The sequence below is a fragment of the Garra rufa genome, chromosome 8 (genome assembly GCF_049309525.1).
Source record: "Garra rufa chromosome 8, GarRuf1.0, whole genome shotgun sequence".
In the NCBI taxonomy this organism is placed as follows: domain Eukaryota; kingdom Metazoa; phylum Chordata; class Actinopteri; order Cypriniformes; family Cyprinidae; genus Garra; species Garra rufa.
In genome coordinates this window covers 33540855-33567048 of record NC_133368.1, presented here as the reverse complement: position 1 = coordinate 33567048, position 26194 = coordinate 33540855, and the positions used below count along the sequence as shown (strand labels likewise).

General features: G+C 35.4%; 1 protein-coding gene and 1 long non-coding RNA gene across 2 annotated transcripts in view; both read left to right on the top strand.

Moving 5' to 3' along the window:
- cacnb4a (calcium channel, voltage-dependent, beta 4a subunit) overlaps positions 1-26194 on the top strand; it is a 44559-nt gene that overhangs the window by 2541 nt on the left and 15824 nt on the right. The gene's annotated exons all lie outside the window — the stretch shown is intronic.
- Positions 984-3719, top strand: LOC141340344 (uncharacterized). Its single transcript, XR_012356566.1, has 3 exons — positions 984-1021; positions 1291-1380; positions 3004-3719. It is a non-coding gene; the product is annotated as an uncharacterized lncRNA (long non-coding RNA).

Sequence of the window (26194 nt, the reverse complement as noted above, 5' to 3'; positions counted from 1 at the left end):
TTATGGGAAAATATATGATCACTACTGTAATTCTCCACTACTGTAAATCCGTTTACAGTAGTAAACTTGCCCGCGAAAAATTGACCAATGGCAAGGGAGATTTTTTTTTCTCCTGTTGAGAGGAAGTGGCGGTAAAAAGGACAAAAGAGAAATGTTGCATCAATAACTCGACAAAAAGGTTAGTATATTATTTCTGTTTTATGAAAAACTGAACAATTTTAATTTGTTTTCACTTGTTAACAGCAAACTAACAATATTCATCGTGTTTTTCATGTCGGTAGCCTTTTTTTTCTGACTGACGGCCGGGGCGCCGCCATAACGGTGAAAACATGGACTGGTGAGTAAATTAAGGTGACCTATATTAGTCGAAATAAACTTTATTTAAACTGAGAAACACGTTTGTATATTCGGCTGCCCTTTAATGCAAGTTAGTTCGTCTGACGAGCCCTTACTCAAGCTTAACAGCAAACTGAGGTGAAATACTGAGGTAAAGTGCGTTAAGCAACACCACTGTTTCTGTGGAGATTTTAAACTGTATTTTCAAGCCCTTCTTTTGTTTGTTATTTTCAAGTTTCTGGTCTGGATGTCGTCTGTAACGTCGGAGCGCGGAGGTGTATTTTGGATCTTCTTCTGTGAATGACTGCCATAGTATCGACGATAACCTGAACTGGTAAGCTAATAATGTCAGTAAGCCGAAGTTGACAAACTTAACGTTAGTCACAGAGCAGCATAATATCTTTTCAACGCTGCCTCTTTATAGCTAGCAAGGTAATTCTCTTCAAATGATGTTTAAGAAATGTGTGTGTGAATGTCGTATGTAACTTTATAGACGGTCCCTTCAGTGACAGACTTGACATAAACAGCGCGCTAACATGAAACACTGAGGTAAAACTGAACACCGCGGTTAACTGCATCTTTTGTGTTTTATTTTCAAGTTTGTGGTCTCGTGGTCATGTCGTCTGCATCGGAGGTGTATTAGAGTATTTTCTGGTGATTGCCGTCGTCGCGGTGCAAACAACAGGTGAGCTTCCCCTTTCATCAATTTAACTAAGTTAATGTTAACGTTACTAAATTAGCCACAGGCTGCTGTTCTCCACTGACTTGCAGAACAGGTTAACTTTTTAAAGAGAGTAACGAGCTAGCAATATATTAATATAGCAAGTTTTGCTAATAAATATTATAAATGTTTATTTTATTAAAAATGTAAATTGTATTACTGTACAGTAGTTGTCTTTTCTGATCATAAACTATAGTAACACTAAAAGGGTGTTGTGACACTGTCTGTTACAGGAGATTTCTCCAAGCACTAACTGGATGCTGACCATCAAGGGCAGAATCATCATACAGCCAGCTGTCCATTTTACAGACATGCAGAATAAGGTAACCTAAAACATATTTTGTTTTACATTGCATTTACATTCATGCATTTTTCAGATGCTTTTATCCTAAGCAAGTTATATTGTATTTAAAGTACACATTTGTAAGGTATTTATTTCCTGGGAATGTTTTTTATTACCATCAAGATTGAGTTTGCATGCGCATTAAAATTATTTCTATTAAACCAGCATTTAAACAGCAAAATGCAGCTGCTTCAGGTATCTTTAACTTACTGTAACCTTTAAATTCATAATAGCAATCTTACTGTCTGTCAATTTAGATTATTGTTACTGTAAAGCAACAAATATAGATTTTTAATCATAGTAGGCCTATTATATGCACAGACTTTCTAGGAAACACACACCTGTTTAGAATGTTTATATGAACAGATTGGTTAGCATTTAGCATGGTCTGTGGCAGACTTTACTAAGTGTCAGGGCAACAAAATTCAATAAACAAGAATGTAATATTAAGTGATTTAAAGGAGAACTCCGGTGTGATTTTGACCTAAAGTGTATTGAATCATGATACCGACTGTAAACGTACCTTGCATATCTCATCTCGTCTTGTCCACTGCAGTCCGAAATCTGGGGTCAGTTATCCGATGCTCACAACAGGTTGTCAATGAGAGTCAATAGGGCATCGAAGAAGCCATGTAAATAAATCACTGTTTTACGCCATTTACGAGGCACAAAGTAGCTCCACACTTCATTGGTAGACTTCCAAGGGCCCTGACATTTAAAACGAGACATTGAGAACTCAGAAAAAGCACCGGTAGTTTATTTACGAGAAGATTTATACAGACAGTTCCTGCAAGAAAAAATCCGGCCGCCGCCATCTTAAATTTAGTCACGATAAGTCGAGTGTCGAGCACCAAGGAATTTATCAGGTTATCAACTTATCAGGTTGTAGTTTCCTTCGTGCTCGACACTCGACTTATCGTGACTAAATTTAAGATGGCGGCGGCCGCTAAACTTCTTGCAGTTACTGTGTGTATAAATCTTCTCGTAAAATAAACTCCCGGTGCTTTTTCTGAGTTCTCAATGTCTCGTTTTAAATGTCAGGGCCCTTGGAAGTCTACCGATGAAGTGTGGAGCTACTTTGTGCCTCGTAAATGGCGTAAAACAGTGATTTATTTACATGGCTTCTTCGATGCCCTATTGACTCTCATTGACAACCTGTTGTGAGCATCGGATAACTGACCCCAGATTTCGGACTGCAGTGGACAAGACGAGATGAGATATGCAAGGTACGTTTACAGTCGGTATCATGATTCAATACACTTTAGGTCAAAATCACACCGGAGTTCTCCTTTAAATCAAGAAGAAAATATTGTCTTTTTGCTCCATTTAGTAAAAACGGTTCTTAACAAAGCCATGTTGTGCATCTCTGCACACAGCAGTGTTTCATTACTGAATGAATTTACCTTTTTTAAACACCTAGAATCAGTGACTTACTGACCCATTCATAAAATTCTTTATAAAAAATTTCAAGAAAAAGTTTCTTCAGTTTTTTTTCTTACTACTGCGTTCGTATGTAGTATATCATTTTTTTTAAAAATGCATACAGCACCAAGTTTGACAGTTGAGGCAAATTCTTTAAACACTGTTTTTCTTGTGCTTGCAGGTTTGTTCAGACAGTCAACCTTTGTGGCAGCAAATGCATTGACAGTCACAGATCAGATGGACTTCTGGAAAGAGGGTGCAAACAACAAGCATCAGCCTGAATCCCATTCTGCCGTTTCTCATCAGAGAGCTTGTCAACTTTGACTCAAAACTACTAAAATTTAACACAACACAAACACATTTTTACTGTATGATTTTATTTTATTTACACTACCAGACAAAGCTTTTGAACAGTAAGATTTTAAATGTTTTTAAAGAAGGTCTCTTCTGCTCACTAAGCCTGCATTCATTTGGTCCAAAGTACAGCAAAAACAATACACTTTTGAACCATTTTTATTATTTAAAATAACTGTTTTCTTTTTGAATATATTTTAAAATGTAATTTATTGCTGTGATCAAACCTTAATTTTTAGCATCATTACTGCAGTCACATGATCCTTCAGAAATCATTCTAATAATTTGATTTTCTGCTCAAAAACTATTATTATGATGTTGCTGAAATTATTATAATGCTAAAAACAGTGGAGTACATTTTTTTTCAGGTTTCTTTGATGAATAGAAAGTTCAGATAAACAGCATTTATCTGAAACAGAAATAGTTTGTAACATTATGAATGTCTTTATTATCACTTTTGATCAATTTAAATCATCCTTGCTAAATAATATCTTTCTATTCATCAAAGAATCCTGAAAAATCTAAAAATTAAATAATGTTTATCAGCATACTAGAATGATTTCTGAAGGATCATGTGATACTGTAGACGAGTAATGATGCTGAAAATTCAGCTTTGATCAAAGGAATAAATTAAATTTGGATCAAATTAATGCAGGCTTGGTAAGCAGAAGAGAATTCTTTAAAAAAATCTTAGTGTTCAAAAACTTATGACTGGTAGTGTACTTACTTATTTTTGCTTTTCAGTATGTGTATGTTTGCCATGATACAAAGTCTCTGTACTTTTAAAAAGAAAATGTTCAACAATTAAAAAGAATATTATCAGAACTAATGCTTATGAGTTATTGTGATTTTTATGGGGTTGGGGTGGTAAAAATCTTGAATTACAGTGCTGTAGGTTAATTGGATTGTTTTTACAGGTAAAAAATGTTTAAAATAAATGAAAATAAACTCTATAGTACTGATACTGTAATTGAAAATACAGTAAAAATACTGTAATTGAAGATACAGTAAAAACACTGTAAATGAAATTACAGTAAAAATAATGTAAATGAAATTACAGTAAAAATACTGTAAATGAAATTACAGTAAAAATACTGTAAATGAAATTACAGTAAAGACCTTTTAGTACTGTAAATGCACTTACAGTATTAATACTGTAAACATTTTTACAGTAACTTACTGGCATCCAGCTGCCAGTAAGTTACTGTAAAATTTACAGCAAACTTTTTACAGTGTACCTTTCCCGAGTTTATGTCTCACAGATCTGTAACTGAGACTTTTATCTCACAATTCTGCTTTTATCTTGCAAATGTGAGTTTAAATCTTTCAATTTGGTTTTCTCAGAACTGCAAATTAACATCAGTTCTTTTTTCAAAATTGCATGGAAAAAGGTCAGAATTGTGAGACTTAAAGGGATAGTTGTCAACAATTACTCAGCCTCATGTCATTCCAAACCCGTAGGACCTTTATTCATCTTCAGAACACAAATTAAGATATTTTTGATGAAATCCGAGAGCTCTCTGACCCTTCATAGACAGCAAGGGTACCACCACGCTCAAGGCACAGAAAGGTAGTAAGGACATCATTAAAATAGTCCATGTGACTAGTGCTTCAACCGTAATTTTATGCAGCTATGTGAATACTTTTTGTGTGCAAAGATAACAAAAACAATGATTTTATTCAATGATTTCTTCTTAATTTGTGTTCCAAAGATGAATGAAGGTCTTATATGTTTGAAATGACATGAGGGTGAGTAATTAATAACAGAACTTTCATTTTTGGGTGAACTATTCCTTTAAACTCAGAGCTGCAAAGAAAAAAGTCAGAGTTGTGAGATAAAAAGTCGCATTTACCTTTTTTGGTATGCCGGAAACAAGTTTCAATAATATACTACAATCCTTTAGAAATGTACTTTGTACAAGTTGTACAGTTCTCTCTGTCTCTGTCTGCCTGTCTATACAGTACATATATATTCGATGTGATTTTCAAAGAATTATACACTTGTGCAGCTTTTTGAACAGGTCATTTGGTTTCCAAGCAACAGACGATTCCTTGCTGTCATCAAATGAATATGAATTGCTCATGGCTACCTTTCCAACTGAACTTGTTTGACATTTAGCTGAATAGAGCTGGCATGGTTCTTCATAACTTCTCAATAAAATTGAGATTTTGGAGTTTTGAAATCAAGCCTTTAAATAATTTTTTTAGCACATACAGTATGAAATACTGTATATGATGTAATGATATGATGTAATCCCTGTTGTCAGATGCATCTAGCTATATGAGTTTGCACAGAAGAAGAAAGTATCCCAGGGGAAACCAATGACCTTGATGCCTGCAATGTGGCATTTTTCTAGCTGTCCCTGAATATACCCTTGTTCACACGAGGACTGTACAGTATTCCCTGCAGAGTTTGTGCTGCTGTAAGGCAAAAGCCTTGTGTATTAAATCATAATGTGGACAGAATTAAGCCTTCATTCCTATACTGTGAGCAAACAGCATTTACTGTAATTGTTTTTTAGATTTGACTGCAGAAACAGTGACGTTACAAGCACTATGAGATGGCAGATTTAAAAAAATCTAAACAAATAAAATAATTTACACAGCTAATGCCTCTTTCTTTATGAATTATTACGTATAATTATATAAATGTAACAATATTTTACCATAAAATATATGTTTTTTACACAATTGTGCAGTTAATTTACAAAAAATATATATATTTTACTGTATATAGTAGGGTAACTTAACCAATCGAACAACTGCCAACTTATTTTTTTACATTGCAAATATGTTTTTACTATCAATCACAATCCTTTTGTCATCTCTATAATTTCTTATCCACTACCAGGTCAAAAGTTTTTGGACAGTAAGATTTGTCATGTTATTTAGAGAAGTCTCTTCTGCTCAACAACTCTGAATTTATTTGATCCAAAGTACAGCAAAATAGGTACAATTTTGAAATATTTTTACTATTTAAAATAACTGTTTTCTATTTGAATATATTTTAAAATGTCATTTATTTCTGTGATTTCGAACCTAAATTGTTTTGCATCATTACTCCAGTCCCGTGAATCTTCAGAAATCATTCTAATATTCTGATTTGCTGCTCAAAAAACATTTATTAATATGTTGAAAACAGCTGAGTAGAATTTGTTTTAGGTTTCTTTAATGAATAGAAAGTTCAGAATAACAGCATTTATCTGAAATAGATATCTTTTGTAACATTATAAATGTCTTTAAAATCACTTTTGATCAATTTAAAGCACCCTTGCTAGATAAAAGTATTCATTTCTATCATTTCTTTTCCCCTCCAAAAAGTAAATGTATACTGACTCCAAGCTTTTGAATGGTACCATGTATAATGTTATAAAAGATTTTTATTTCAGTTAAATGCGGTTTCTTGGATCTTTCTATTCATCGAAGAATCCTGAAAAAAAAAAACTGTTTTAAATACTGATCAGCATATTAGAATGATTTCTGAAGGATCATGTGACACTGAAGACTGGAGTAATTATGCTGAAAATGTAGCTTTGCTCACTGGCATTTTAAAACATAACAAATATAATATAATACAATAAACTAGAAAGCAAATAGTCAAAATGTTTCACAATATTACTGTTTTTGCTGTATTTTACAGGTATATCAAATAAATGCAGTGAGTGAGCAGAATATGTAAGGGATAATGTACAGGCAGCCGGTAGTTATCGCAGAAATAAGCTTATTGAAGGGGCTTATTTTTGCGATAACTACCGGCTGCCTGTACATTATCCCGCTTATTACACGGCTACTTGCCACATAAGGAAGAAAACTGGACATGAATATGAATTTGAAACCTTTTATTGGCATATTTGTTTTAAATTAACATTTTTATCCTTCCGCGAAACGATATAGTACCACGTGACTAACCTTCAAACTATGTACGTTAGTAAGACAATTTAAATAGATTAATGTCGAAATTTTCCATTGTTAATTGTGGTTGTCCAGTGTTTGTCACAAGATGGCGCCAAACGGTAATCTTTGTTGGCACGGAGGGATTTTAAACATACAAGTAGTACTACTATGCGTTATTACTTTGGAGCGGTGATTATTTGAAAAGAACGAACCTGCAAATGTCTCAACTGACCAATCAGAATCAAGCATTCCAAAGAGCCGTGTAATAAACTTATTTAAAAAACAATAACATTTTACTCTTCAAAAACGTTTGACTGGTAGCGTAATTTTCCAAATTTTTATGTAATGAACTGCTATTTGTTGTGATTTTATTAATGCAGCAATGGAGAAATAGTTATAACTTATTGGTATATTCAATCACCTTATGCATGCAGCTCATGCTGCAGTCTGTCTGAACAGGATTCTAGAATCTAGGTCCCCAAAGAACCTTGGGAATTCAGCTTTTTGACTGACTTCCAGGACACTCTATTTCTGGCCATAGAGGTGGTTTCACAGCCAAGACCCTTCATTGAGGACACCCTACTTTATTAAGTTTGCATGTATATCATTTAAATGTGATCATAACTAGGTTCAGATTAAATTCTTCCTCACTCGAGCCTCCCAAGAATAATTAATGAGAATCCCAGATTTAGATGGTAGACATTTTGTACAATTTGTGTTTTTATGAATCTATGCATTTCTAGATGTATATGAAAGATTATTATAGACCATAGGGTGGTGCTGAGAGGAAGCGGCTTGCTTCTAAACCTGTATGTGTCTTAGAGATCTGCTCAAATGAGGCGAAAATCCAGGGGTGGTTAAAACCTGCTGAGATCAAGGTTAAAGACAAGACTGAAGGTAGTTATGTATATAAAATCTTACTAGAACGTGCCTTGATTTACAACTGAAACTATGCTATTTTAATGTAGGGGGACTTGTTAACCCTAGCCGTTGGAAGTTGTTGCTGTTTTTATAGTTATCCATAATAACGCATTTAAAATTCCTGATCATTGAGAGCTTGTATAAATTATTAATCTTGCTGGTATAGGTCACATGGCTACACTCTTTAGTAATTCATTTATTTCTTTGCCTCCCTGCTGTGTTTATTGACCATAGGCCCCAAAAAAGCTCAAGAGCAGTGGGCAAGATTAGCATGACTGTTGATTTGATGATCAGATGTTGACATATCAGATTTTAGAGATTTTCCTGACTAGATTAAATAGTGGAATTAGGAAACAAGGCGCATAATCAACAATCACAACAAAGTATGTGGGATTTTTGTAGAATTATTTCACAGCTGTTCAAATGACAGTTAAGCATTAAAAGAAAATTAAATTTATTACAGGGTTAGGATATTAAACAGTACGCTACACTTTTATGTAATAACAGGCATTTGTTTTGTTTTGTTTTATCTGCTCTTTGACTCCAATAGCTGATTCCCCAAAAATCAAATAGGAATAAAAGATGTTTGTTAAATTAAATTTGAAAATATCGGTAGAGATCTGATAGGAAATTTCATGTAAAGTGAAATGCTAGTAAAACATAATCTATAATAATATGATTATTTATTTGTGGATGTAAATATTTAACAATATTCATTATCTCAATATATTATTATTTCTAATAATAGATTACACTTTGTATTATTGCATTATATGCTTTTTGGTGGATCCAGCTGAAACAGAGGAACGTATTAATTGCTCTTGTTCTCTTTTGATGTCTATGGCCTTTTCATGGGTTTATTTGATTAAAGTAGTAAGAACAGATGAAAGAGGTGAGTGTGCTTTGTCAGATTAATTATTTTTTGCTCAGAATACTGTTTTATTGTGTAGAAAAGCTGTTGTAGATGTGTGTTGTGAACTACAGGGGGCGATGTGTGCCAGAGTTTTATACTCCAGAGAGCAAGAGTGATTAATTAACAGCAACGCTGTCAGTTCATTTCCATGTAATTACTTGAAAAGACCTGATTGGTCATGGTTTTATTATTATTTTAGTAGTTGGATTGATATCAAGGGAAATATGAACCAGTGCCAGAGATAGAAATGCAACACAATCTTCAAAAACCTAAACTGCATGTTTAATGATACATAAGTCTCTGTGGAAATATGTCTCATATTGGGTTAATTTTATTATGTTTGTCCAGGGAGATGTATTTTATTGAAGCAGTGATGAACTGTAATTTCTAAAAGTTATACATTAACCAAGAGCTGTACATTTTGTTATAGCTGCATATGCTTTTGTCCCAGAGACTCCAAGATGGGGTTAGGGTTTTATAGCTTCTCCACATTCATTGGGATGTAATTCCACAAAACATTGCTACAGGTATTGATACTAAAGAACAGTCTGGTTCAATATCGTCATTTCATCATGAATGTTACTGCTATGTAAACATTCACTTCATTGTAATTTTTCAAATTTAAAGTTCAGGAACACCAGTAATGCTCTCAGTTTAGCTTCGTAACTCAAATAGGCCTGAGGCATACATTAGAAAAAAATGGTTTGCGGTTTAGCTCCATTTATCATTTTCCCATTATGCACTATAACATGATTAATTAATATGGTTGGAATTGTTTGCACCTTTGAGTTGGGTGTCATATTTAGTATTGTGTTGTGTTGTCTGGATGCATTTGTTTTATTCAAAATTATCAGTTAGTTAATACCAAATGTGGAGGTTTGTGTTTGGAATTTTATGGTATTTTATACGTTTTCCTTAATGTCTCAATTGTCGTCACTAGTTTAGGACAGCAAGTACTTTCTCACAGATGAAACACAATATCAATTCATATTTATGCACTTTTATGCACAAAACCAGTCTTAAGTAGCACTGGTATATTTGTAGCAATAGCCAAAAATACATTTTGTGGGTACGGGATTTTTCTTTTATGCCAAAAATCATTAGGATATTAAGTAAAGATCATGTTCCATGAAGATATTTTGTAAATTTTCTCCCTTAAATATATCAAAACATATTTCTGACTAGTAATATGCATTGCTAAGCACTTCATTTGGACAACTTTAAAGGCAATTTTCTCAATTTTTTTTTTTTTTTTTTTTGCAACTCTTAGTATCTCAGCCAAATATTGTCCTGTTCTAACAAACCATATGTGAATATTAATTTTAAAAAATGTACCATTATGACTGGTTTTGTGGTCCAGGGTCACATATATACATAATACATATACACAGCACACACACAAATATTATGTAAACAAAAACTTTTATTTTGGATGCGATTAATCGCGATTAATCATTTGACAGCACTAATTTTGCATTTAAAATACTTGCTTTATCAGTTCTAGCTTTCCCTGGAAATTGAACCCATCCATGACTTTGGTGTTGCTATTGTCATGCTCTACTGTTTGAGCTTTTTACTATAATTGTGACTAATAATATGATAAATAATAATATAAAATGATTTATGAAATGATTAACAATATAAACCAAGTGGCCAGTTTCTTTTTAATCTTAAGAAATCTAAAATTCTCTCAAGTACATTAAATTAAAAGGGCATTTTAAAAAATGCAAGCTGTTGACTTAGTTTGATTTTAATGCCGAATTTTAGCCTAACTAATGCATAAATTGTGAAATGAATTGTTGAGTCCATACGTGAACGTAAATGAAAGGAAGCACTGAAAAAAAGAGGTGAGATCCAAGATGGTCAAAAATAGAAATGGCGAGGAAAAAATTGCAGAAAACCCAGTGGTCAAGGAGTGGAATGCTGTCATCACCCTGCAGACCCCTTCTCCTCCTCCTTTAACAGTCAACAGAAGAGAGCACTTGTCCTTTCTTACTGGAGCTCCTCTCAGCCAATCAGAAGACGGCCTCGCTGCTTTGTCATCAGCTTCTGATTGAAGAAGGCTCTGTTTTCCTGCTCTGTTTGTGGAAGCTTGATAAAATGCCAGGTCTCTGCAGCCTCTGGGGAGAGCCCCACTTCTCTATGATGTGATCGATCACACTTCATCCTCATTAATACAAAACGCTGGCTTCAGGAGCGAAAGGGGCGACTGCCGTCTGCTTGACATTCCTCCTTCGGTGGTCTTTCTGTGGGCAAGGGGATTGTAAGCGAGCCCTGTTAGACATACCCTCGCTGGTGCTTCCTTATCCCACATTTGCATTTGATCGTTAAGGGGATCCCTTAGGAATATCAGACCTCCATGTACGACAATTTGTACCTGCATGGATTTGAAGACTCAGAGGCGGTGAGTAAGAGTCTATGTGTGCATCTTCACAGTCTTTTCAATGAATGCATGCTCACACAAATGCTCTAAGGATGGCTGGAGGAATTTGCCCCGTAGATGGTGCTACTGGTCCCAGCGAGTGTTTTGGGGGAGGGGATGTTTTGTGTGTGTGCATGTTTATAGGTTTTGTTTTCCTGTCACCTCCAGTCTTTCTCCAGAACCACGCTGTGTTTCTCAGATGCATCGTGGAAGAGGCAGTCAAGGGAGAGCATCAGTCAGCTGTAGTGGTAGCCTGTTATTCCGTATCATTGAGCTGTCGCTAATAATGCCACACTGCTTGCTGGTTTAGTTCCTCTTAGCTTGAATGCATTGTTTTTGATTTTCAGTGTGGCCTCAGCTACTCTCAGAAGAAACGCTTGCTTAAAGTGGCACTTTGTTTCTGCTTGTAGTGGAGGGCTCATTTAATTAGCATCTTTAGATTAGATATAAACGAGTCCCATGGAATAGCAATAATGTTCAGCACTGATGTCTGTACTGGTTACAGCCATGTCAAGGCCTGTCTCCTTATTCAACTGGTCACAAGTTTAATCACTTTACAATGAGAGATGTTCTTGTTGCTCTTTGCGATGCAGCCTTGTTACAAGTGGAAAAAAGCCAGAGCTGCAAAAAATGAATCGGTAAGATCTTATAAAATTTTTGGCTATATGTGACCCTGGACCACAAAAACAGTCATACGGGTCCATTATTTCAATAAATAAGTTTTCATTGATGTATGGATTGTTAGGATAGGACAATATTTGTTTGAGATACAACTATTTGAAAATATGGAATCTGAGGGTCAAAAAAATCTAAATATTTAGAAAATCACCTTTAAAGTTGTCCAAATGACGTTCTTAGCAAAGCACATTACTAATCACAAATTAAGTTTTGATATATTTACGGTAGGAAATTTACAAAATATCTTCATGGAACATGATCTTTACTTAACATCCCAATGATTTTGGCATAAAAGAAAAATCGAGAATTTTGACCCATACAATGTATTTTTGGATATTGCTGCAAATATACCAGTGCTTCTTAAGTTTTGTGGTCCAGGGTCACATATGACCTTACTTAAAGGGATAGTTCACCTAAAAATTTAAATTCTGTCATAAGTTACTCACCCTTCTGTTGTTCCAAACCCTTAAGACTTTTGTTCATCCTCAAAACACAAATTAAGATATTTTTGACAAATCTGAGAGCTTTCTGACTCTGTGTAGACAGAAACACAACTGACACGTTATAATCACGTTATAACATTTTGACAAAAATGACAAAAATTTCATTTTTGGGTGAACTAACCCTTTAACACAAAAGATATTTTGAATAATGCTGGGAAGCAAACAACACCGGAGCCGACTGACTTCCACTGAGACAAATCTCAAAATATATTTTATGTTCCACAGAAGATGTTTACTTACCACTGTGTTTTGAACACTGTGTTGTTCAAAATCCATAAGAATTTCTTTCTTTTGCGATACACAAGATGATATTTTGAAGATAGCTGGGAGTCAAATGGCACTGGAGCCCATTGAGACAATTCTCAAAATATATTTTAGGTTTTACAGAAGAGCAGAGTTTTGAAAGAGCACAAACTGGAGTGTACATTTTTTGGGTAAACATCTCTCTCACATTTTTGCACTTTTCATAAAAGTAAGTTTGCAGTTCAAAATTGTGAGTTTAAAGGGAGGCCTTTTATTTTCTGTGTACCTTAGTGTTATTTGTAAGACCTAAGATGTTCTGAGAGGAAGGAAAGGAAGGAAGTCCAAAAACCTTGACAATAAATTGTAATTGTGTGGATGCAAGACCAACACCTCTTGTGTTATGTCCATACATTTCTTTGTTTGTTTTGTTTTTATTCATAATTATAACATTTGTCATAACTGACCCTTCACTAACAGCTTGATTGACAGGCAATCCAACCAATCATAATGCTGAATCTGCCATTTTGTCCGACAAACAAATCAGACAGGAGAGTAGATTAACTTCTTTGGATTTAAACAAATAAAATGTGCTTATTGACGTCTTTCCGTGGTTGAAATAAAATGTGTTCTGATGTTCATTCATGTTTTTTCATACTAGTAAAGAAGAAAAAACGATCAATTGATCTAAGGCAATACAGCGATCTGTAACGACACATTAAAGAGCCACTAAATTATATTTATTGTTTTATCTCCACTAACTGATAAAGCGCTCTAACATAGTTAAAGGAAAAGTTTGTTTAGATTAAAGCCCATCTTGTCAGTGGTGAATTACCCATTTTAGCTCTGTTTATTAGGCAGCAGGTGTTCACACCACAATATGTATCCAATCAGGAGGGTCCAAAGAAATTAGTCTGATTTCCATAAATAATAAATTACTTAGAAAGATCTATTATAAAGAATCTATTCTGTTCTGTGAAATCCTGAGAGGCTGTTTAATTTGTGTGGAGGACAATTTAATACCCTGCAGCAAGTATTTTCTCTGGAATTATATGGTGCAGAAATATCATGGAAATTATGTCGTAAGAATGAAATAATGACAAAGCAGCTCAGATCTGGTGGCCTCCGATGATCTTAATATAGCATTGTGGTCTAATTGTGTCTGCCTCTGTTCTCCTCTTCCCTTTACAGCTTATGAATATTAAAGGTAATGGAGGGTTCAAGCGGGTACTATTTGTTGCGTGTAATTGCTACGCGTATCCTGTTTTTTATATTTATGACACTGATGGTGTTCCGTATTGTAAGTCTAATTGTGCAAAGTAGATCCACACTGTTATATTTGGAATTGCTTTCTAATAAAAGCAACTGCATGAGTTTTAACCTACCAGTTTAAACATGATCTCATAGTGCATTTAAAGTGGAAGTGATTTTTTTAGTATAGTTTTAAGGTAGATGAATGGATGATAGTGATTGTTCTTTTAAAACTAATTTTTTAGTGGATTGTTACCTAAATTAGACTGAGTTAGAGCTGTTAAAGTGATAGTTCACCCCAAAATGAAAATTCATTTGCTAACCCTCATGTTGTTCCAAACCTATGTGACTTTTTGTTCTTTTGCAAAACACAAAATATATTGAAGAACCACAAAGAAGCACACATGTTTAAAAATATCTTATTTTGAGTTGCACAGAAGAAAGAAATGCATGAGGAAGTTTCATTTTTGAGTAAACTAGTCTAAAATCGTGTTATATAAATCTAGAACTATGTCTACATCTGCAAGTGCTTCTTTGAAGTTCGCAACCAGACTGAGCAATTGATGAACCTGTTTTCAAGGTAACAATTCAAGGACTCAGTTCCAATTTTGGGTTGCAAGTTGCAACCCATCAGTTGAAAGAAACTGATTTAAAGATTAGTTTAGTGAGATATTAGAAGTACCGTACCTTTCAAGGCTTACTATGTGGCACAAAGCTTTCATCATCTTCTCTTTTTATGGTTAAGTATTTGCTTTCATCAGATGTGGCCCTAAATGGTAGTGATCTCCTGCTGTGTTGTGGAGAGATGTATCTGTAATTACCCACTGCTCTTGCCTGCATTGGTCCTCAGCCCTCGTGATTCATCTGCATATCTGCTCACTGGAGGATGCTTTTTCACTGACCGATTTATATGCTTCTGTTTCCAAAGAAATACAGGGCAAGGATCTACCAGCCTAGTAGACTTTGAGTGCCCTAAATGCTCTCAGACTCACTGGCATCACAGAAAAATGTTCACGGCGTGCAATCTCTGAAGATAAGCAGAACGTGTGGCTTGACAAACCCAAGCCCACACACTTGACGTGGTTAGATAATGGTGTACGTACTGAGGCAGAGTACATGAAAGCTGCATGCAGGTCAGCCATTGTGTGTGTGGGTTTACTTGTCTATACTGTCATTTGGGGACAAAATTGTCCCCAGACGTTAGCTTAAATCAACCTGAAAAAGGAAATTCTTAAAAGTAATCTTTAAAGGGGTCATCGGATGCAAAATGTTGTTTGAAAATTAATGTGTGTTGGCAATTTGTGTACACAACCACCCTAAAATGATAAAGATATTTTTTTTAATCTTTAAAAGTAATATCCCCTTTTTAAAATCAGGTCATTCTCAGCTTCTTGTCGGTGTGACGACACACTGACAGAGGCCGCTCCCACGATAGTTGATTGATATGAGCGCCTTACCTTAGACCCGCCCTCACCGAGCTGAAACAGTCCGATTCCGATCGCCGTTGTGTGACTCAGGTGCAGACAAGAATGTCTCAGATTGAGCGATTGAGGTGTCCTGGATGTAATAATGAACATAGCAGTGGTCATTTACTCCCGGCATCTGAGCCGCTGAAGAGGTTAACGTTACTTTCGTTTTTAAGGAAAGCGCCGATCTACCAGCCTAAGTAGAAGGACTGGTAGATCGGAGGAAAGCGCCGATCCCGATCTACATATGCATCTATGTTCGTGCGAACCATTCCTGATGCAGCCTTACCCACAGCTTTGCTGCTAAACGCAGCTAAATGCAGCTAAAGTAAACACTGCAGCCCATCATCCCACGGCAGAGAGGGGCGGGGCGAGCAGAGCTCATTTGCATTTGAAGGACCATGCAATAAAATGAGTTGATTATTCGCAGAGATGATTTTGACAAGGTAAAAGGATGTTTTTTTACACTACTATTGAGAATTTTCAACCAAAGTATATTATAGACTTTTCATTAAGACCCTAAAGAAATATATAAACTTGCAGAAAATGGGCATCCGATGACCCCTTTAAAAGCAAATAAATATATACTGTATTCTAATATATACTGTACATGTATAAATATATATTAGTGCTGTCAAAATTAGCACTTTAACTCAGGTGATAGATTTTTCCAGTTTAACAGTCTTCAAAATATTTAACGCAGGAGAAGGGCTCGAGCTGGCCACCCCACTCACAACTGCTGCACGCACAACCTCTGTCTCTTTTTTTCATGACAAGAAGTGGATTTATTTAGACGCAGAACATCTTTACGACCACATCAAATGGGAGACTTCTTAGCCGCGCTCTCCTACTTCACTTCAGCGCCAGGCACTAGTCAAATGAGCACAGGAAAGGTACAAATGATGAGGGAACTTCAGTAGAACAACAGTGAACTGCGGTCAGATGAGATGTTGTCAGGCCATATGTCAGTAAAAACAAATTTATCTGTCCTGTAATACTGTGCTCATAGCACACAGACTTCAGTTACACACACAAATGCAGCTGTGCACGCTGTAACCTCTATCATTTAATATTAAAGCACGAATGAAACTAAGAGCATGTGTGTCAGATCCGCGTTATGTTCAGCAGCGGCAGCTCTTAAAGTAGTAGCAGCCAAATAACCAAATAACCCAGCTCCTGAGATGCCTCTTAATCAAAGAACAAAATAAAAAAAGGAAATCAATAACTTTTGTAGCTTTAAGGATTCATCTATGTTTAGTTTAGTATTTAGTGATAACGTCTGATAACTTTATTCAATTTCTGTATATTTCCTACTTGCTGAAGGGTGCAGGTAAATAATGGGTTTATGTGAAGATTGTTTTAAGTTCACTTAAATTAGAAGTTGTTATTTCGTAAAGTCTAATAAATGTTATTGATAGGTCTTAATTATACTGTAATCTTGAATGGCTATAGCCAATTGTTAAATATTAGGGAAAAAATGAACAATTTCCTAGAGACATCAGTAATATTGGTATCAGTGATCAGTGAAAAATATTTAACAAATATTAAAAATATACTATCTATCTTTATGTTGTTTCTACATGAATTTGAAGTTTAAACGTGAAATTATTACAATATAAATGTATATTTAAAAACTTCAATGTTTTTAAATGTTTTAAATGTAAACTTAAATGATGTGAGTAATTAGTTCATTTTTTTATTGATTGACAGCACACGCATATACATGCATATACAGCAAGGAGACATAACATGAACATTTTTCTTTTGTTCTGTTACAATAACAGAGTATTAAGTAAACATTAACTTGCAGACCTCAAAACTCTCCACAGTTCGAAGAGGTAATCCATTGCCAACCAAGATGCAAAAATGGGAGGAAAAAATATGAAATGACCTTATAAAATTTTCCTTTTATTTGCGGTCTTCTTTTCAGACACAATTCATGGCTCCTTCTAAAGTGTAAAGCCTAGGTTAATAGATTTTGCTTTGTGGTAATAAATAAACATCAGCTGGATCATTTGTAAAACTGTCTTGCTGCTAAGTAGGTTGTGATAGCCGAGGCACAGAAATAATTTCCATGGGCATTCATGCTAAACCGAGTGCTTGAGTAAGAAATTCTAATGTGTCTCCGGACATTCTTATATTGAGGTGTTTTTCATCTCCTCCTCAAGCATGTGTAAATGAAATAGCTGTCTGAGATCAATTCGTATCATTCTTATATATCAAGTTTGAGATCAGTATACATTTTCAGCTTTATTTGCCTATATTTACTGTTATGGGAAGTATAATGATAGAATTTTTGCTAAGTTGGTCTAGTCTTAATGTGTCTGAATGAGTATGCAAAGTGTTTTGGAACAAATACAATCCAAGGCAAAATATACTCGGCATAAATGATTAGTGAAGAAGAGCTTCAATCAACTTTTACATGAAAAAAGTCAAAGATCATTTTAAAAATAAAAATGTTTTTTTTTAATAAAAAAAATTCATATTTTCAAAATGAAAATGTATATATGAGATGATAACCATTTAGCTGTTCATTGCTTGAAAATTAAATATTTGACCTCAGGTTAAAGTGTGCTGGCAGCCTATGATAGAGGAACTGTGCTATCATCTGCTGGGGAAATGGTCCTGTCCTGCACCGTGCCATCTCTCTCCATCTAACCATTGGTATCGCTGAGTCGGCAACATAGAGGAAGCAAACCAGCTGGCCACGGGGTGTAATGTTTTCCAAACTGAAGTGATTGCCTGACTGCAGATTCTGTAAACGCCCAAAACCATTTGGATAATAGCATAGTATCCAAATGGGACCCAAAGCTATATTGATACCAACAATCTTCTAAATATCCTCTTTTGTACTCCACACCAGACTCTCGTGACCTACCAGTTAAGATCCCCTGAACTAGATAATACAGCAACACATGCATATATTATGATGGGCCATAATATATGAGTGTTTGTTGACTCGTAAAAGTCATTGTGCATCAGCTAAGTTTAAAGATTCAGACTGTTTGCGCTGCAGTATTAAACTGAATAGTTTAATGGTCCAGTGGTCCTAATGCGTGCTAGAGAATGAGAAGATGGAACGAGGTGCGGCGAGGATGAATCACAGGGGCTTTGATGTCATCAAGAGCAGATGCAGCTTCTGTCACTTTACTCGCCTCAGTGCACATCACCTTATGTAACATTAGTCACATGACTTTTCTGGCCATGGAGGTCCATGATCTAGAGTGATGGCCAGTAGCTGGCTAGGGTTGTATGCTTAAAAAACTGAAGTGTCTAGTGGTGTCTAGTCATTAATTGAACAGAGATGGAGACACTGATGGCTATGCTGGTCCACCAGCTAGACCAGAACCAATTCTGAGCTGGTCTAAGCTGGTCTTTTAGCAGATTTGTTGCTTCATCCTTGCTAAGTTAGTTAAAGGGTAAATTCACCCAAAAATGAAAATCCTGTCATTAATTGCTCACCCTCATCCTGTTCCAAACCCGTAAGACCTTTGTTCATCTTCGGAACACATATTAAGATATTTTTTATGAAATCTGAGAGTTTCTGACGCTCCATAGACAGGAAGGGTCCTTTCACGTTCAAAGTAGTGGTCTTCACGTGTCCGCTTGGATCCGAAAACCCAAGGTCTGACTTGAGACCTTCAGGTCCAAAACTTGGGTCGGGTTCGGTATTAGTGCTTTCGTGTCTCGGGTAATTAAGATAAATGTGCTTGTTCTGGACCCAATAAAACCCGAATTCTTTTAAAGGTTGTATCAGCGATTTCAAGCCTGAAACATAAAGTGTCACTTTCAGCTGACCTTTCTTCACGATCCGCTCGCTGCCTGCCCCATAAATTGTCTGTGAAAAAACTGCGTCTCTCTGGTCAGCCTAGGGTCAGAGATATGCCAAAAAAACAATCGGTGCTACCAACGATTCCACAGATAAACAAACAGTGTTCCAACCAATCACTGTCAGGGGGTTGGTTTTGTGGACTTTCGCTCTGCCTCCCTCACATCCCTCCACCAGTACGAAAGTCCACAACACCCACCCCCTGACGGTGATTGGTTGGAACACTGTTTGTTTTTGCTGTGGAATCCTTGGTAGCACCGATTGTTTTTTGGCATATCTCGGACCCTAGGCTGACCAGAGAGACGCGTTTTTTTCACAGACAATTTATGGGGCAGGCAGCGAGCAGATCGTGAAGAAAGGTCAGCTGAAATTGACACTTTATGTTTCAGGCTAGAATCGCTGATACAACCTTGAAACTACTTTTGTGTTTCTGTAAATTAAATTTTGAGAAACATTGAAAAAGGAAAATCTACTTGCTTCATGAAGCTGCATGTTCATGCTGGGCTTTTCTTTTTTACGTTTAGAAGCCTTTCACTGGACATGAGGTAAATTGCAGACAACACTAGCGAATCCATTATTTATTAGGCTTTTTGGCTCGATTCGGGTAAGGTACGGATTTTAGGACCTGAGAAGACCTCTAGATTAAGGCCCAGAAAGGTACTAAGAACATTGACAAAATAGTTTTTTTTTTTTTTTTTTTTTTTTTTTGCGCACAAAAACTATTCTCGTAACTTCATAAAATTACAGTTGAACCACTGATGTCACATGGACTATTTTGTCGATGCTCGTAGTACCTTTCTGGGCCTTGAACGTGGAAGGACCTTTGCTGTCTATGCAAGGTCAGAAAACTCTCGGATTTCATCAAAAATATCTTAAGTTGTGTTCCAAAGATGTACGAAGGTCTTGCGGGTTTGGAACAGCATGAGGGTGACTAATTAATGACAGAATTTTCTTTTTTTGGGTGAACTAATCCTTTAAAACAAAAGAATGACACATCTTGTGCACCTTTCATCCACTTCCTTCATCTCCCACAGTACTAGATACATCTATCATTGCAAAAGTGAGTAACCGTGAACTTGCGGAACTGATGATATCATACAGTTAAACATAATGGATGCCTCAATGTACCTTTGTGGAGATGCCAGGAATAGAATCAGATTCTCTTTGATGAGGCACCTCTGTTGGGACGCATGTGTGTGCTTGTGTGTTGGCATCTGGGCTTTACCGAACTGCCGTAACTCCAGTCTTTGTTCTTCTTTCAGGCCTTTATCTTTGTTTGAGTCCCTTGTTCAAGGTTCTTTGAATTTTTGCCAACGTAAGAGATTAATTGTCTTTGTTTGTAATCATCATCAAGCATCTTTAAAACACACTTCTTAAAGCTCCAAGTTTTGTGTGTTTAAGTGCGTAATTTCTGGGCTAGCAGCACAAAAAGGATTTGCAATCTGTTCAGAGGTTTGGAGTTGCAATCTGTTCAACATGTCTGCAGCCAGACATAACCAGATCAGAGACAATTAAGGAAGAGGAGATAGACCACTCATTAAAAAACAAATGGCTTCATATGGTGGCTGTAGGAATGAACACAATTCTTTTTTAGTTAAAAAAGACTTAAATTTATCTGCAGCATCCTCAAATGTAAATATATTTTAGTAAAATATATTTTTAAGACATACTGCTGAGCACGAATAGCATATGTGACCCTGGACCACAAAACCAGTCATAAGGTTAAATTTTACAAAACTGAGATATATACATCATATGAAAGCTCAATAGATAAGCTTTCTATTGAGATATGGTTTGTTAGGATAGGACAATATTTGGCCGAGATACATCTATTTGAAAATCTGGAATCTGAGGGTGCAAAAAAATCTAAATACTGAGAAAATCACCTTTAAAGTTGTCCAAATTAAGTTCTTAACAATGCATATTACTAATCAAAAATTACATTTTGATATATTTACAGTAGGAATTTTACTAAAAATCTTCATGGAACATGATCTTTACTTAATTTCCTAATGATTTTTGGCATAAAAGAAAAATCAATAATTCTGACCCATACTATGTATTTTTGGCTATTGCTACAAATATACCCCAGCGACTTAAGACTGGTTTTGTGGTCCAGGGTCACATATTAAATAACTCGTGGCAGATCTATACAGGTGGAGCTGGGGAGGTGGGGGGGTTTCAGAGGAACTCTGAACGCACACTGCAAAATGCTTGAATACTAACCAGCCATTTAAATGTAAAGCAGCAAGCTCACTGGCTGCATATGCAACATGAACCAATCAGCTTGTGCCAAATGGTTTAACGCTGTGACTATCATCAGTTTGTGTTAACGACCCATCACCCTGCGTCATCTACAGTTTCATGACAGAACTTAGTATTTACTAACTTCTTGATAGTACTATAGTTCAGTATCTGTACTTGTACAGTGTTCTGTTTGTCTTTTTTTTTTTTTTTGCTCCCGCTTAGGTTTATTGCAGTACAGCCTCTCTGCAGATTGGTAGTTGAGGAGTAGTGTGTATTTTACAGCTCTTGTGATGCTAACAGAATCAGACTGCTTCAGCCAAGAGGAGGACTCAGCAACAAACCCAGCACAGAAAAGATAGACATGGGCATCATCTGTCAAACTGCATCAGGGGATGCATTGATGTTATATGTCTTGACAGCTGTAAGACCTTTTATGTAATATGTTGTAATATAATATGGCACTTTAAATAATACCTCCTTCATTATTATAGTAATTTATAAGGGATTTAGGTAAATTATTTTTATTATTTGACTGAAACATAAAATAGAGTATATACTGTACAATAATATGGATACATGGATTGTACTAAGGATACAAAACCGTAATGCACCAAACTTACATTTTTTAGGTTTCAGAGTAAAATCAGATATCTTACCCAGTTTTATGTATTCAGCAAACATGAAGCAAGATCACAGACAGATTTTTAAGGTGATGACAGTTACAGTGGTGTGAAAAAGTGTTGGCCCCCATCCTGATTTTTTTATTTTTTTGCATGTTTGTCAAACTTTAATGTTTCAGATCATCAAACAAATTTAAATATTAATCAAAGATAACACAAGTAAACACAACATGCAGTTTTTGAATGAAGTTTTTTATTATGAAGGGAAAACAAAATCCAAACCCACATGGCCCTGTGTGAAAAAGTGTTTGCCCCCTAAACTGAATAACTGGTTGGGCCACCATTAGCAGCAACAACTGCGATCAAGCGTTTGCGATAACTTGCAATGAGTCTGTTACAGCGCTGTGCAGGAATTTTGGCCCACTCATCTTGGAGGGTTTTCGAGCATGAACCGCCTTTTTAAGGTCATGCCACAGCATCTCAATAGGCATCAGGTCAGGACTTTGACTAGGCCACTCCAAAGTCTTCATTTTGTTTTTCTTTAGCCATTCAGAGGTGGATTTGCTGGTGTGTTTTGGATCATTATCCTGCTGCAGAACCCAAGTTGGCCTCAGCTTGAGGTCACGAACAGATGACATTGTCCTTCAGGATTTTTTGGTAGACAGCAGAATTCATGGTTCCATTTATCACAGCAAGTCTTTCAGGTCCAGAAGCAGCAAAACAGCCCCAGACCATCACACTACCACCACCATATTTTACTGTCGGTATGATGTTCTTTTTCTGAAATGCTGTATTACTTTTTCACCAGATGTAATGGGACACACACCTTCCAAAAAAGTTCAACTTTTGTCTCGACAGTCCACAGAGTATTTTCCCAAAAATCTTGGGGATCATCAAGATGTGTTCTGGCAAAACTGAGACGAGCCTTTATGTTCTTTTTGCTCAGCAGCGGTTTTCGTCTTGGAACTCTGCCATGCAGGGCATTTTTGCCCAGTCTCTTTCTTATGGTGGAGTCATGAACACTGACCTTAACTGAGGCAAGAGAGGCCTGCAGCTCGTTAGATGTTGTTGTGGGGTCTTTTGTGACCTCTTGGATGAGTTGTCACTGCCCTTTTGGGGTAATTTTGGTCGGCCAGCCACTCCTGGGAAGGAGGAACCACTGTTCCATGTTTTCACCATGTGTGGATAATGGCTCTCACTGTGGTTTGCTGGAGTCCCAAAGCTTTAGAAATGGCTTTATAACCTTTTCCAGACTGATAGATCTCAATTACTTTCTTTCTCATTTGTTCCTGAATTTCTTTGGATCTCAACATGATGTGTAGCTTTTGAGGATCTTTTGGTCTACTTCACTTTGTCAGGCAGGTCCTATTTAAGTGGTTTCTTGATTGCGAACAGGTGTGGCAGTAATCAGGCCTGGCTGTGGCTAGAGAAACTAAACTCAGGTGTGATAAACCACAGTTATGTTTTGTTTTGTTTTGTTTTGTTTTTTTCATTAAAAAAAACCCTTCATTTAAAAACTGTATGTTGTGTTTACTTGTGTTATCTTTGATTAATATTTACATTTGTTTGATGATCTGAAACATTAAAGTGTGACAAACATGCACAAAAATTAAAAATCAGGAAGGGGGCCAACACTTTTTCACACCACTGTATTTGCTTATTTTTCTGAGGGGTCTGAGATGAAGTAAATTTGTGCTTACAGATTGTAAGTGCATTAATTAAGTGTTTTTACTGAGGAATGAATCTAAATTATTTTCTGTTTAAATTATTAACCCACATATTCAGTAGATTTTGATATTTCTTTAATGGCATGTACAGTAATTGCTGGTGTTGGAGTAGAAAAAGGGCTGTATCTACTTCTGGCAGTGATAAAGAGAATACTAGGATGGATTATACGATTAGTTGATATATTCTTATGGGACACAACAACAGAGTTAATGAACCTTCAAGGCGTATGTTAGCTTTGAGCACAATCTTGATTAGGAGATCAAAGCATTCATTGCATGTCTTCTTCTGAATAAAGTGCCATTCTGGTTTAAGACCGACTTCTCCATACCTCATCTCCCCTCATCCATTTGTCGTACCCTGCCTTTCAAAGAAAATAAAAGACTATTTATATCATATATGTTCAGCTTTGATGTAGAAATTCTCAATTAATTGTTTTGTAGAAATAAAAATAGACACAAGTGAGAGACAGTTGTTGACATGCCGTAAGTACTTTAAATTAATATGGATATCATAGGAATATTCATTTTTTTAATTTTTTTAATTTTTAATTGTGAAGAAATGTTTTACTTCATATTTACATTTTTTATTAGATTTGCATAGTTAAAAAATATTCTGCAATATTTTTGAGAACACTATAGGATTTTTATTCCAGGAGAAGTGTGTTTAAAACGCCCTCTCTTTTTCATTCCCTATAATATATTTGACCAAGACATCCATAGTTCTGACTCTGAGGCTGTCAACAGAGATTTTGTCTATGATCTGGTCCTGTTTCCTTCAATGTTTCCATCAGCCTGTGCATCAGCACCTGTTCATTCAGCTCAGCTTTCTCAGCTTTACAAACAGTGTGAAGTCAGCATTAGACCTGTTTACTGCACTCTTACTGGACTGAGGTTCATTAATAAGTGTCACATCTGCCTTGTCGCCTGTTTGTGATAATGTATGAAGTGTCTAAAATGAATTTAGCTCTGTATTCGTAATTTCAGGTTTTTCAGAATGCAAGTTGAAGTTGGGAGGTGTGCTTCTTCAATGCCTTGATATTTGTTTGGGGTCTTATTCAAATATACATATATACATATACATATACATACATACATATATATATATATATATATATATATATATATATATATATATATATATATATATATATATATAATATTCAATATTACAATTTAAAATTGTGGTTTACACCCATAGTGACAAAGCTGAATCATGTCACATGATCATTCAGAAATCACAATATACTACCAGTCAAAAGTTTTTGAACAGTAAGATTTTTTTCTCTTCTGCTCACCAAGCCTGCATTTATTTTTAACCCAAAAAAGCAGCAAAAACAGTAAAATGTTGACATATTTGTACTACTTAAAATAACAGATTTCTATTTGAATATAATTTAAAATGTAATTCATGTCTGTGATTTCAAAGCTGAAGTTTTAGCATCATTACTCCAGTCACATGATCCTTCAGAAATTATTTTAATATTCTGATTTGCTTCTCAAAAACATTTATTATTATTATTTTGTTGAAGACAGCCGTGTAGATTTTTTTTTTCAGGGTTATTTGATGAAAAGAAAGTTCAGAAGAACAGCATTTATTAAATAAAAGTATAAATATATACTGACTCCACGCTTTTGAATGGTATAGTGTTACAAATGCTTTTTATTTCAGTAAAATGCTGATCCCTGTATCTTTTCGATTTAACAAAAAGAAAAAAGAAACAAATTTTTAATATTAATAATAATACATTTTTCGTGAACATCAAATCAGCATATTAGAGTGATTTCTGAAGGATCTTGTGACACTGAAGACTGGAGTAATGATGCTGAAAATGTAACTTTGATCACAGGAATAAATTACATTTTAAAAATATATTAAAATAGAAAGCAGTTATTTCAAATAGTAAAACAGTCACAATGTTACTGCTTTTGCTGTATTTTGGATTTTGGTTTGTAAAAACATTAAAAATCTTACTGTTCAAAAACTTTTGACTGGTAGTGTATGCTGATTTTCTGCTCAAGAAACATTTAATATTCAATTATGTTGCTTAATATTCTTGTGGAAACTGTGAAGATTTCAGTGTTCTATGATGAATTAAATGTTCAAAAGCATAACATTTATTTGAAATCTAAACCTCTTCCACAATCACTTTTGATCAGTTAATAATAATGTGTCCTTACTGAATAAAAGTATTAAAATCTTACTGACCCCTAACTTTTGAATGATAGTGTAGAATAATTACAGCACTAAATGTAATAATCAGAAATATTCACAGTTTTTATTCTGTGATGGAAAAATATATACGAGTG